The sequence below is a fragment of the Eurosta solidaginis genome, chromosome 3 (assembly GCF_040869045.1).
Source record: "Eurosta solidaginis isolate ZX-2024a chromosome 3, ASM4086904v1, whole genome shotgun sequence".
Taxonomy (NCBI): domain Eukaryota; kingdom Metazoa; phylum Arthropoda; class Insecta; order Diptera; family Tephritidae; genus Eurosta; species Eurosta solidaginis.
This window is the reverse complement of record NC_090321.1, coordinates 51,206,319-51,218,465: the sequence shown is the minus strand read 5'-3', so window position 1 is coordinate 51,218,465 and position 12,147 is coordinate 51,206,319. Positions and strand designations below refer to the sequence as shown.

Sequence of the window (12,147 nt, the reverse complement as noted above, 5' to 3'; positions counted from 1 at the left end):
TGAAGGTGAGAGTATTGTCGAACATTACCCCTAAGATCATTAGATGACTGCTAGTTGGTAGCGTGACACCATCGACGCGAACGTCCAATATTTCCGGAATCTCTTCCTTCCACGTCGTATCTAGAGTGGATTTTGTCGGTGATAATGCCAGGTTGCACGAGGTAAAGAAACCATAAAGACCAGGGAGATAGCTGTTTATTTTAAAAACTAATTCATCAATTGTAGGGTCAGGTCACATTCCCATAATCGTGCAGTTGTCGGCACATGAAATAATTGTAACTTTGATATGTAGATATTAAGCATAAGCGGGTATAAGACACCACCTTGTGCAACCCCCTGTTTAATTTTTCAAGGTTTTGAGATTTTGTTCATCAACTGAATCGGCGCTTCCCACCATTCAGAGGCGGGGCGCTCGATTTGTGACAGGCAGTGAGCAGTATGAGAAGGCCTTTCAATAAAATTCAAAAGTCTCCACATACAGTGATAAACTTGAAGTTGCAATGCTACAAGGCATAATAATAATAACAAATAAAATACGTAACACTTATCAGTCAGTTTGAATTATTAAAAGAAGCACTTCCGGTAAAGTTGCTAGTCATTTTCAGCCTGTTGATGTCATTCGCCTTTCAATAAATCAATTAACAACCGCCCATAAAAAGTGCTTAGTATTCATTTAAAAGAAAAGTTTGCTTGTATGCCATTCTTGCCAACTTTTTCTCGCAAACACTTTCAGTACGAAAATTCGTTATATTGATAATTAATTTGCACAAAGTGCTTGTAACAATGCAATTAATGAGCATCGACTTGAGGCTCTTTTAAGTCTTAATTGTATTTTGCCACGTTTTTTGATTGATATGCATGAAAGCCATCAATCGAATCTGTTGCATGGTATGTGACGGACTGTTTGTTGTATTACTCGACATGCAGAAGTTGAAAGGGGAAAAATTGAAAAATGTATTGATGAATAATTGAGTAATTGGTTTATATAATGCAAACTCGGCGTAGCACAGTGGTCGAGTTTCACTCGTTAGCGGCTGGAAATATTCTTATAATCTTGCATAAAACAAATTTTTATACTCCGTTGAGCAGAGCTCACAGAGTATATTAACTTTGATTGGATAACGGTTGGTTGTACAGGTATAAAGGAATCGAGATAGATATAGACTTCCATATATCAAAATCAACAGTATCAAAAAAAAATTTGATTGAGCCATGTCCGTCCGTCCGTCTGTCCGTTAACACGATAACTTGAGTAAATTTTGAGGTATCTTGATGAAATTTGGTATGTAGGTTTCTGGGCACTCACCTCAGATCGCTATTTAAAATGAACGATATCGGACTATAACCACGCCCACTTTTTCGATATCGAAAATTTCGAAAAACCGAAAAAGTGCGATATTTCATTACCAAAGACGGATAAAGCGATGAAACTTGGTAGGTGAGTTGAACTTATGACGCAGAATAGAAAATTAGTAAAATTTCGGCCAATGGGCGTGGCACCGCCGACTTTTAAAAGAAGGTAATTTAAAAGTTTTGCAAGCTGTAATTTGGCAGTCGTTGAAAATATCATGACGAAATTTGGCAGGAATGTTACTCCTCTTACTAAATGTATGTTTAATAAAAATTAGCAAAATCGGAGAACGACCACGCCCACTTAAAAAAAAATTTTTTTTGTAAGTCTAATTTTAACAAAAAATTTTATATCTTTACAGTATATAAGTAAATTATGTCAACATTCGACCCCAGTAATGATATGGTGCAATAAAATACTAAAATAAAAGAAAATTTCAAAATGGGCGTGTCTCCGCCCTTTTCATTTAATTTGTCTAGGATACTTTTAATGCCATAAGTCGAACAAAAATTTACCAATTCTTTTGAAATTTGGTAGGGGCATAGATTTTATGACGATAACTGTTTTCTGTGAAAAAGGGCGAAATGGGTTGAAGCCACGTCCATTTTTTATACAGAGTCGACCGTCTGTCCTTCCGCTCGGCCGTTAAGACGATAACTTGCCAAAATCGATATATCTTTACTAAACTCAGTTCACGTACTTAGCTGAACTCACTTTGTATTGGTATAAAAAATGACCGAAATCGGATTATGACCACGCCCACTTTTTCGATATCGAAAGTTACGAAAAATGAAAAAAAGCCATAATTCTATACCAAATACGAAAAAAGGGATGAAACATGGTAATTGGATTAGTTTATGACGCAAAATATAACTTTAGAAAAAAACTTTGCAAAATGGTTGTGACGCCTACCATATTAAGTAGAAGAAAATGAAAAAGTTCTGCAGGGCGAAATCAAAAGCCCTTGGAATCTTGGCAGGAATACTGTTCGTAGTATTACATATATAAATAAATTAGCGGTACCCGACAGATGAGGTTCTGGATCACCCTGGTCCACATTTTTTATTTTTTATTTTAAATCCCCATCGGCATAGCCGAAGACAGTCCGCCCTTACTTGTTTTAAATAAAATTTTTTCATTTTAAATGAAACTTTTTTCATTTTAAATGAAACTTTTTTCATTTCAAATGAAACTTTTTTCAAGTCAAATGAAACCATACTACTAAAGTAATTGTCAATATATTTATATCGTACTTTATAAAAGTGGAGATATCTGTTTTAACTATGCTGAAAAACATAACCGTAAAAAGTGAACTTTTCTACCCTATGGCGCAGTTGCATTGCGCTTCACTCGTTTGGGCTTTTGAAAACATATATATTTGTTTTTATTCCCTTATTTTTCATTGTATATTGTATTTAAATATAATACTTACTTACTTACTTACTTAATTGGCGCTTAACCGTCTAAACGGTTATGGTCGTCCAACAAGGCGCGCCAGTCGCTCCTTCGCTCCGACAACCGGCGACAATTGGTCAGACCAAGGGAGTTTAAATCGCTTTCCACCTGGTCCTTCCAACGGAGTGGGGGCCGCCCTCTACCTCTGCTTCCATAGGCGGGTTCCGATAGAAACACTTTCTTGGCCGGAGCATCATCATTCATTCGCATAACATGGCCTAGCCAGCGCAGCCGCTGTTTTAATTCGCTGGACTATGTTGATGTCTGCGTATAGCTCGTACAGCTCATCATTAAATCTTCTTCGGTACTCGCCATCGCCAACGCGTAGAGGTCCATAAATCTTTCGAAGAACTTTTCTCCCGAACACTCCCAAAGACGCTTAATCTGCTGTTGTCATGGTCAATGCTTCTGCCCCATATAGCAGGACGGGTACGATAAGTGACTTGTAGAGTATGATTTTCGGTCGCCGAGAGAGGACTTTACTTTTCAATTGCCTACCTAGTCCAAAGTAGCATTTATTGGCAAGTTTGATTCTTCGCTGGATTTCAGTGCTGATGTTGTTGCTAGTGTTGATGCTGGTTTCCAAATAAACGAAGTCTTTTACTATCTCGAAATTATTGCTGCCAACAGTAGCGTGGTTGCCAAGACGCGTATGCGCTGACTCTTTGCTGGATGACAGCAGGTACTTCGTTTTCTCCTCATTCACCATCAAACCCATCTTTACCGCTACTTTTTCCAGTTTAGAGTAAGCAGAACTAACAGCGCGGGTGCTAAGGCCGATGATATCAATGTCATCAGTATATGCCAGTAATTGGACGCTTTTATAGTATATTGTTCCAGTGCGGTTAAGTTCTGCAGCTAGTATAATTTTCTTCAGCATCAAATTAAAGAAATCGCACGATAGGGGGTCACTCTGTCCGAAACCTCGTTTAGTTTCGAACGGCTCCGAGAGGTCCTTCCAAATTCTGACTGAGCTGATGGTGTTGCTCAACGTCATTTTGCACAGCCGTATAAGTTTTGCGGGGAAACCAAATTCAGACATAGCGGCATAAAGGCAGCTCCTTTTCATGCTGTCGAAGGCGGCTTTAAAGCCGACGAAGAGGTGATGTGTGTCGATTCTCTTTTCACGGGTTTTTTCCAAGATTTGGCGCATTGTGAAAATCTGGTCGATGGTAGATTTACCAGGTCTGAAGCCGCACTGATAAGGTCCAATCAGCCGGTTCACGGTGGGCTTCAATCTTTCGCACAATACACTTGAAAGGACCTTATATGCGATATTAAGAAGGCTGATTCCACGATAGTTGGTGCATTTTGCAGTATCCCCCTTCTTGTGGACTGGGCAAAGAACACTTTGATTCCAACCGTCGGGCATGCACTCGTCCACCCATATTTTGCTAAGAAGCGGCTGCATGCGCCTTACCATCTCCTCGCCGCCGAACTTGAATAGCTCCGCAGGCAATCCATCAGCGCCCACGCCCTTGTTGTTTTTCAATCTGGTTATTGCTATTCTAACTTCGTCATAATCGGGCGGGGGGACATATATTCCATCATCATCGATTGCGGGATCAGGTTCTTCATCTCTGCACGGTGAATTGCTGCCTCAATTTAGGAGAGCAGAGAAGTATTCCCTCCATGATCTAAGCAGTCTCTGGACACCAGTTACAAAGTACCGTTTTCATTCCTAAAGGAGTTTGCCCCAACCTTAAAACCTTCCATCTGTCACCGTATTTTTTGGTAGAATTTTCGGGCGTTATTCCTGGTGGCTAGCAGCTCAAGCTCCCCGCACTCACGCCTTTCTGCTTCTGCTTTTACCTTCCTGAAAGGGCGTCTCGCTTCCCATTTCAACTCACGATAGCTTTCACACACTCCTCTTGTCGCGCTCGCTTTTAACGTAGCCCTGTAGGCAGCGTCTTTTCTTTCGGCTGCAACGCGGCATTTTTGATCGTACCAGTTATTATTTCGGGGCCGCTGGTAACCAATTTTTTCCTCGGCGGCAGTACGAATTGCTTTGGAGATATGCTCCCACTTCTCCTGTATTCCTTTAGGATGAGTTGTGCTCTCAGACAGCAGGTGTAAGAGTCGAGTTGCGAAATCATTGGCAGTCTGTTGTGATTGAAGCTTTTCGACGTCTAGCTTTACTTGTGTTTTTTATTCCTTGGTTTTAGCCGCGTTGAGGCGGGTGCGTATTTTGGCCGAGTCGATGTTAGGTCCTCGGATCGTGCGCACAACTAAAACACTGGAGGCATGCCGTCCGTCTATCACAACGTGATCGATCTGATTGCGAGTATTTCGATCAGGAGACAGCCATGTAGCGTGATGTATCTTTTTATGCATGAACCTCGTGCTGGATATGACCATGTTTCGAGCACCGGCAAAGTCAGTCAGCCTCAGTCCGTTAGGAGAAGTTTCATTGTGTAGGCTGAACTTTCCGACTGTAGGGCCAAAAACACCTTCTTTGCCCACCCTGGCGTTAAAGTCGCCAAGCACGACTTTTATATCATGACGGGGCCAGCGCTCGTATGTGCGTTCCAATTGTTCATAAAAAGTGTCTTTCACCTCATCGTCTTTCTCCTCTGTCGGCGCATGGACGCAGATGAATGATATATTAAAAAAATTTGCTTTTATTCGGATAGCGGCGAGACGCTCGTCCACAGGCGTGAACGCCAGCACTTGGCGACAAAGTCTCTCTCCCACCACGAATCCGACGCCGAAACTGCGCTTATTCGTATGGCCACTCCAACAGATGTCACAATTTTTGATCTTCTTTCTTCCTTGCTTCGTCCAACGCATTTCTTGGATGGCGGTGATGTCAGATTTTGCTTTGACAAGGACATCAACCAGCCGGGCATCTGCACCAATCCCATTCAGGGATCGGACGTTCCAGATGCATGCCGTCAATTCATTGTCCTTCAAACTTTTGCCATGGTCGTCATCAATAGAGAGTGTATTTATCCGAGGCTTGTTGTTACATTTCATTGGAGTATGGTTTTACGTGGCGGGTCCCAAGCCCAGCGCACAACCCGCTCAGCGGGGGTGAAAATATTACTTGCACGTTTATATAGCGAGCCGCTTGCTCCAAGACAGACGCCCGCTTGCAGCCGCACCTACAGGTGTACAGTCGCTGCCGATGAGATCTCCCCCGGCTAGCCCTTAAACTGATTATATCAGAGTGGCCTAGCTATGTAATACTTAGAATATATATATTAGAATGGGTCGATTTATTAGCCGATATCGCGCCATCGATTTTTCGATAGGATTTGGAGTCAGCAAAAAAAGTTTCACTACGCATACCCAAAAAAATAATTTTCGAACCTGCGAAATTTCATTTTTTTTTACTTTTTTTGACTTTGATGTTTAAGGGTTTTTTCATGACCTACTAAAAAAGTTTTCGCAAATTAAGTTTCCTTTAAACTATTCTGATCTATTTCATTGTAGTGCGAATAAAATAAAGTTATTTCCACTTTACGGCCCAACGTTTCTCCAAATTTCCTTGGCATCATCAGGGGCGTAATATTTTTAGATGTGGAGGTTGACAAAATTGCAAATGAAAAATAAATAAAATTTACAAAAATTACACCATTAATTAAATAGAAAATCGGTACCATGAACACTATACAATTTTCATTTGATTGTATAATTTTCATGTATACCAACATTTTTAGCGGGCATTTTTGGGTCGGGCAGGGTATACATATGAAAATTTTTTTAGTAGGTCATGAAAAAACCCTTAAAAATCAAAGTCAAAAAAAGTAAAAAACAAATGAAATTTCTCAGGTTCGAAAATTATTTTTTTGGGTATGCCTAGTGAAACTTTTTTTTGCTGACCCCAAATCCTATCGAAAAATCGATGGCGCGATATCGGCTAATAAATCGACCCCTTCTAATATATATATTCTAAGTATTACATTTAAATACAATATAAAATGAAAAATAATGGAATAAAAACAAATATATATGTTTTCAAAGGGCCAAACGAGTGAAATGCAATGTAACTGCGCCATAGATTAGAAAAGATCACTTTTTACGTTAAAAAAGATCTCTCCACAGTCCACATTCTCTACTATAGAGTTGATAAAAGTAAGGTTTCTCTCAATACCTTGCTATCGTTCTATGTTGTTTGGTAATACGTAGGTCAAAGAGAAAAGCATAATACAGAGGATTCAACCGATGTGTTAGTTGGCGTCAGACAGTGAATAGGAAATACGCTCACGTCATGCCCTTTGGTTCTTTCTATTTGTTGTCTACGTTGCTTTATTCCTACGTTATTAATGAAGTATATTTAGAAGAAGAATGTGCTTTATATATAAGAGGAGTAGATACAAGTAAAAAATATAGGTGGTTATTTTCAGTGGGTGGTTAAACTGTAGAATATAAGTTGCCTAGCGTATAAGCCTGCTACTTTATCTATTAAAAAATTGAAACGATCAAAAGGCAAGGTTAAACTAAGCCGACCTTAACTGCAGCTTAAATTCACAAAGAAAATTTAAGAAAAAATTTTGCTTCAATGTGGCTAATTAGAAAAAGTTGTCTTAAAGAAATTTTGATAAATAGCGTTATAAAGTACGATATAAATATATTGACAATTACTTTAGTAGTATGGTTTCATTTGACTTAAAAAAAGTTTCATTTGAAATGAAAAAAGTTTCATTTAAACTGAAAAAAGTTTCATTTGAAATGATAAAAGTTTCATTTGACTTGAAAAAAGTTTCATTTGAAATGAAAAAAGTTTCGTTTAAAATGAAAAAAGTTTCATTTGACCTGAAAATGCTATATAAATAAATTAGCGGTACCCGACAGATGATGTTCTAGGTCACCCTGGTCCAAATTTTGGTCAATATCTTGAAAACGCCTTCACATATACAACTACCACCACTCCGTTTTAAAATACTAATTAACACCTTTCATTTGATACCCATATCTTACAAACAAATCCTAGAGTCACCCCTGGCCCACCTTTATGGCGATATCTGGAAAAGGCGTCCACCCATAGAACTAAGGCTCACTCCCTTTTAAAATACTCATTAACACCTTTCATTTGATACCCATGTCGTACAAACAAATCCTAGAGTCGCCCCTGGTCCACCTTTATGGCGATATCTCGAAAAGGCGTCCACCTATAGAACTAAGGCCCACGCCCCTTTAAATACTCATTGACACCTTTCATTTGATACCCATATCGTAGAAATAAATTCTAGTGTCACGCTGGTCCACCTTTATGGCGATATCCCTAAATGGCGTCCACCCATAGGACTATGGCCTACTCCCTCTTAGAATACTTTTTAATATCTTCCGTTTGATACACATTTAATACAAGCACATTCCAGGGTTATCCTAGGTTCATTTTTCTACCTGGTGATTTTCCCTTATTTTGTCTCCATAGCTCTCAGCTGAGTATGTAATGTTCGGTTACCCCCTAACTTAGCCTTCCTTTCTTGTTTTTTTTTAATTTCAGTTGATAACAGGTACCTCAGGTTAGGGTTATGTTAGCTGATAGTTGCCCGGGTAGGGGAAGGTCACTTGGACAACTTGAAGATCCGTTGTGATACCACATAAAATAACGGTGACGTAGCTATAACTACTAAGAGAATCGTTTGATGCAAACGATATATAGTTTTAAATGAGGCTGATCCCAACCTTGGAATATCCTCCCTAACCATTGTATCACTGTAGTAGCACGGTAGAACTCACGCTTTCTCGACATAGAAGGGGCTTTAAACAGCGGTTATGAACTGCCTACTTTCGCTGGGAGTAGAAGAGCCGCATATGGAATTCGCAGAACATCTTCTAAAAAGTGGAACTATTATTTCCGAAATGAGAAACTCTTCATTAACAAGGTATGCCAGCAGAGGAACCCCGCAATTGGGTATTCTTTCTCCTCTACTATGAAACCTGATGGTGAGCACTCTTCCATATATCAAAAACAGCAGTATTGAAAAAAAATTTGGTTAAGGCATGTTCGTCCGTCCGTCCGTCCGTTAACACGCTAACTTGCGCAAATATTGAGATAACTTCACCAAAGTCCGTATACGGGCGTATATCGACCCAGAATGGATTAGTATTAAAAATGAGGGAAAGCGGACTGTAACCACGCCCACTTTTTCGATATCGAAAATTTTGAAAAAATGGAAAAATTTAGATAATTTAAAAACTAATACCGCTGAGCTTATGAAATTTGGTATGTGGATTGTTTTATGACGCAAAACATAAATTTCAGAAAGTTGTGGATTATGGCCGTGACAGCATCCAAATTTAGAAGAATAAAATTTGGGAGTTTAGCAATCCGTAAATCAAAAGTCGTAAAGATATTACAACATTGGAATTTTGCAGAGACACTATCCTTGCAAAATTATATATACTAAGTGAAGTTAATCAAAATCGGTTAAAGGCCTCGCCCACTTTTCCTAAAGGTCCAACCATAACAAAGATTGCAATAACTCTATGTTATTTAACAACATTTGACTGATATAAGGCCTCAGTAGTGGTATGATTGAGCTAAGAACAAAACTTAAACAAATTTTGAAAATGGGTGTGACCCGCCCCTTTCTTTGCTACTCTTTGCAAAATACTTTTTATGCCATAAGTCAAACAATAATATCCCAATCCGAGCGATATTTGGAATGGAATTTTTTTCATAACTATAACGGTTAAACTGCATTAGCCGCTCAAGTTAATTCGTGGTAGCCTCTGTATCCTTTTTGCTTCTTTTTAGCGAAAATGAGTTCAGAATAGAACCGCCAATGGCGGCCGCCGTGGTATGATGGTAGTGTGATCCGTCTACCACGAAGATCCAGGGTTCACGCCCCGGGAAAAGGAACATCAAAATTTGAGAAACAGGTTTTTTCAATTGGAAGAAAAAGTTTTCTAAGCGGGGTCGCCTCTTGGTTGTGCTTGGCAAGCACTCCGGGTGTATTTCTGCCATGAAAAGCTCTCAGTGAACTCATTTGCCTTGCAAATGCCGTTCGACATCGATGTAGGTCCGATCCCGCCAATTTATTGGAAAAACGACACAAATCTCTTCGGAGGTTATGGCGCCTTTCTTTTATTTTATTTATAATAACGCTCTTAACCACACAAAGAAAACAACAACAACGTTTCAAATGTACACCTGGGTATGTGATGTTCGGTTTCAACCGTACTTAGACTTTCATATTTGTTTTTTATGTTTTTTTTTTGTTTTTTTTTTATTTTAATAAATTTCTGCCACAATTGTCGTTGACATTTAATCGTTATAAATGCCTTTAAAAGCCGATAACTATGTTAAATATTGTTGTTGTTGTTGCATACTGTTTATCGTTTACTGCCCACAACTTGCCGCTTGTCATTGTATGTCGCTTTGCGGTGCAACAGTGCATACGATGCATTTTCTCTTGGTATGCTCACATACACACATACATATATACATACATACTTACGTGCTTATTTAATAATGTAGTGCAGAGTTCTGGTATAGGCATCAACTTATTGGAATGTTCTCATTATATTTTTATACCTTTATATTAAGGTCCCTTCATGTTTGTTTCCTCATTTCCATACGAATTTTTGACCCACAGAAAAGTCTTTTTCGGTAACTTCCCGTTGAGCTAGACACTTGAAACTTAGAACATAGTTGAGATTTGGGAGAAATTACAATGCAAGTGAAAAAAATCCGCTAGGTGGCACACGGATCGAGATATACAGAAAATTAATTTTAAAATGGAAATTTTGCGATAGAATTTTAGCTAACTTTTCGGTGATCCAGAGACTTGAAACTTAGCACATAGTTTGCGAGTCGATTGCACTACAATTCGTGGAAAACAAAATGCCGCCAGGTGGCAGACGAATCGAGATAAACGAAAATCCCTCAAAATCCCCGAAAAACGCAGGGAATTTTGCGATGGATTTTTAAGTAACTTCCCGGTGAGCTAGAGACTTGAAACTTGGACAGTTAGTCAGAAACCGGTGACAATGCAATATTAAGAAAATTAGTTTTGATTTGGGAATCTTTCAATCCATCTTTAATTAACTTCCTGGTAACCTAGCGACTTGAAGCTTGGCACACAGTTCGAGGCCTGGCGACAATACGATTTACAGAAAACAAAATTCCACTAGGTGGTGCGCGAAGTGAGATAACTACAAATACTTGAAAAACGAGGGGAATTTTCCAATCGATTTGCGAGTAACTTCCCGATGAGCTGGAGATATGAAGCTTGAGCCGTAATGACAATGCAATATTTTATCAAAAAACTTCCGCTAGGTGGCGCATGGATCGAGATATGGAAATTAATTTTAATTTGGGAATCTTTCAATCCATTTTTAACTAACTTCCCGGTTACCTAGAGACTTGAAACTTGGCACTAAGTTAGAGGCCTGGTGATAACACAACTTATGGAAAACAAAGTTGCGCTAGGTGGCGCGGTAGTCAAGATAACTGCAAATCCTTTAAAAACGTGGGGAATTTTGCAATCGATTTTCGAGTAACTTGCCGATGAGCTAGAGACGTGAAACTTGGGCCGTGTGTCAGAATCCGGTGACAGTGCAATATTTTATCAAAAAGATTCCGCTAGGTGGCGCATGGATCGAGATATTGAGAATATTAATTTTAAAAATTTGAGCTACGTAACGCACAAGTTGAACTATTAGAAGATTAAGCCATACCTTAATGGCTAGCCTCCTGAGTGTTGCAGGCGTTGTAGAACTCAATGTACGTCCTTGCATACTTTTAGGCGTACGCGCATTCCACCACGATTCTTTTAGGCTTTCAGGCGTATGCGAATTTACAGCTGTGCAACGCTGACAAACGAGGTGGATTTCTCTTGTTATGATGCGAGGTGGAATTCTGTTGTTTTCGCCAGTGTTGTCACCAAAAATTCCACGAATTCTCTTAAATCTTGCTATTTTGAACAAGTAAATAAATATAAGAATTTCCACTTAGGAATTACTTAAAATACTAATCAAAGTTGCAATTTCCTTTTTGTAGGCAATACTAAAAAATTTAAGATAAAAAGATGCTAAAAAGCTTTTAAGGACTACCTTTATATAAATGGACCAAAAAATAGAAGGCAATTTTTCCTTTAATACAGACATAGTCTTGTTGAATTTTGACTAAAAAACTTTAACCGTAGCTCTTGTAAAAGAATTTTAGGATTTAAAATTATAAAGGTAGAGTGTTTTATATTTTAAATAATCAATTAGTTAATCCCAAGTACATGGTTTGTCTTAAATTGAAAGATTGCGCTCCACTTTTATAGTTTTAAATCTCAAAGAGCTATTGTTAAAGTTTTTTAGTAAAAAATTTACAAGAGCTATAGTTAAAGTTTTTTAGTCAAAATTCAACAAGACTATGTCTGTATTAAAGGAAAAAT

The 12,147-nt window shown here is 38.7% G+C and overlaps 1 pseudogene; it reads right to left on the bottom strand.

Annotated features, from left to right (window-relative positions):
• Nucleotides 1-4,354: 4,354 nt before the first annotated feature.
• LOC137247077 (uncharacterized) lies at nucleotides 4,355-5,227 on the bottom strand (annotated as a pseudogene).
• Nucleotides 5,228-12,147: the final 6,920 nt, after the last annotated feature.